The sequence below is a fragment of the Amphimedon queenslandica genome, unplaced genomic scaffold, assembly GCF_000090795.2.
Source record: "Amphimedon queenslandica unplaced genomic scaffold, v1.1 AMPQUscaffold_12137, whole genome shotgun sequence".
Taxonomy (NCBI): Eukaryota; Metazoa; Porifera; class Demospongiae; order Haplosclerida; family Niphatidae; genus Amphimedon; species Amphimedon queenslandica.
In genome coordinates, this window is record NW_003547624.1 from 9277 (window position 1) to 12280 (window position 3004).

Genomic DNA, 3004 nt, shown 5'->3' on the forward strand with positions numbered 1-3004 from the left:
AGTTTTGATTATTATCCGACTTTCACCACCTATGAATGTCAAATTGAATCAGATGAGGATACGTCTTTAACGACTGTCACTGTAGCATCCTACACATTAAGTCCTTCACATAATGATCAAAGTATGTCTCATTAGTAACCTTAAAAATTTATTATTATTATGATTCTCTCCTTTTATAGCTCAAACTAAATTTATCAAAAACCTGAAGCCAGTTCTAGTTGAGAATGGCACGAATAAAGTTGAATTCTTCTGCTCTGCTTCAGTACAAAGCAATGCTAACATTAATTTTGAAGTATCTGACCTGTTTGACAATGAGTTTATCAGCTCTGCTGACTGTGATGTAACCACCACTGACAACCCAACCATTCGTATGTGTGATAAGAGATCAAATATACTTGACATGAATGTCATGATAATGTGTAGCTATTCTACCAGCTATAAGATCCATTGTACTTTCTCATGGAATTTAATAAACAGCAATGCAAGAAAAGTCTATCCAGTTGCTTGCCATTTCAATGATGGTACAACTGAGGCTAGTACAAGAACAGAACTCATTGTCAAAGGTAATGCCTAGTTAGGAGTGTCGCTCTCAGTGGTTGTAGCTGAATGACACACACAAGTGCCTTTCACAGTGACATCACGTACAGTTACATGATATTTTTAATACAGTAAAAGAGCTCATGTTACTATGCTACGTAACTAGTAGTAAGAAAAGTAGCTGAAATAAATTGGCTTTGAATTTAAGGGAGCACCTGATACTTATTCATACTGGTTCAGCCAGAGCAACAGGCATGATTCAGCAATGATACCTGTCAGACTGTATCAATACTGGGCAACGTCTTGTATCGTACATGCTAACTCTTGGCTGTGTAGCTAAGTCTAGCACCTCCCAAACAGCTTTAGGGGTGAGGCCATTCACCTTTTGTCTTGTTAGCTACTGTGATATTCCCTTTTAACCTCATCCTGGCTTTTCCAATAAAATGAATAAGTTTAAGGATTGTAACTATAACATTATTCATACTTGTAGGACATTTTCTAATGCTGAATGATGAACTGGTCTATGATATAATGTCACATACACAAGATACATATACACTGAAGCATTTATACATTAAATGAGTACCTTAATTTTTTGTTATTTAGGGTGTAACAATCCTTGTAATTCTGGGTGTACTGGAGGAGATGATTGTTGTTTATCATTTACTGCTAATAGTCAGTGTATTACTAGGACTGACTGTACATCATCAGGTCCTAACTATGTTGCTACTGAGAGTTATAGCTTCACTTGCAGTAAGTCTATTACCATTGCTATTATTATGATTATTATTGTTATTATTATTCTGTTTTATTATTAGCTTGTAACTCAATCTGTTCTGATGGTTATACTCTTAATTCTAATTGTACTGGCTGTGATTTCACTAGTATCTGTGATAGAGACAGTCCATGTATGAATGGAGGACAGTGTATACAACATTCACCTCATTACACTTGTGATTGTACTCGTACTGGGTACCAGAGAGTCAACTGTACTGGTGAGTAACTGGCTACAGTCTGTACTATTTGAATCATTTGATTGTGTTTACACAACAGCAAAGAATGCTATCAGTATCAATTTGTATCTTGTGTTACATTCAAAACAATGCGGTCCCCCCCCTGGGGCTTTTTTGTCTTAATAGTAAAATTGCTGTTTTGCTTGTCTCTATTTTAGCTGATGTCACACATTTCTTTAATCCTACAAGAAATGGTAATGAGGTTACCCTTCCTCCTTGCAGTTTTCCTGATGGAATATATTATCTAAATGGTCCCAACCCTGACTCACCCGTGGCTCCAGTTAACCAAAACTATACCCTGACCCTCAACGGATCTACTGAAGGTCGATATGCATGTGGTTCCAGTGCTTTTGGTGGAGGAATAACACTCCTCCGTAAGCAGGTTTTATGCATACTATAATATTATTTCATCATCATTTTAGGTCAATTTAAAGAAAACAATACTTTAGTACCTAAAACCTTTACTTGGGGACAACGTCAGGTTCTTGACTGTACTGGCTATGCACCTGGAAACTATCACAGTGGCTATAAAGTTGCATGGTTACTAGATGGCCATCAAAGATGTTTTAAAGGCTCTGCCTGTGAAGACAATAACTTCAACATAAACCCCGATAATTTCAGTTTAAGTTTTGATTATTATCCGACTTTCACCACCTATGAATGTCAAATTGAATCAGATGAGGATATGTCTTTAACGACTGTCACTGTAGCATCCTACACATTGAGTCCTTCGCATAATGATCAAAGTATGTCTCATTAGTAACCTCAACAATTTATTATCATTATGATTCTCTCCTTTTATAGCTCAAACTAAATTTATCAAAAATCTGAAGCCAGTTCTAGTTGAGAATGGCATGAATAAAGTTGAATTCTCCTGCTCCGCTTCAGTACAAAGCAATGCTAACATTAATTTTGAAGTATCTGACCTGTTTGACAATGAGTTTATCAGCTCTGCTGACTGTGATGTAACCACTGTCAACCCAACCATTCGTATGTGTGATAAGCCATTATATGGCATGATTGTCATGATAATGTGTGACTATTCTACCAACTATGAGATCCATTGTACTTTCTCATGGGATTTAACAAACAGTAATGAAAGTAGAGTCTATTCAGTTGCTTGCCATGTCAATGATGGTACAACTGAGGCTAGTACAAGAACAGAACTCATTGTCAGACGTAAGATCTAATAATCATGATGATTTACAACTAAAATTTACTAAGAATATATCTCTACTTGTATACCATAATCTATAGTAGTTGCATGTACATGTACATTAGTATGTAGACTCTGTATGCATGAGTATATGACCTGTATGTACATGTATGATGTTATTGAATCTGTGGTAATGTTAAAAGTGAGTCTGTGTATTTGTGTATGCTAAGGGAGTGAGTGAATCCCAACAAATTGATATAAAAGAATTTTTGTGAGGTTGGAAATTATATTGTACTAC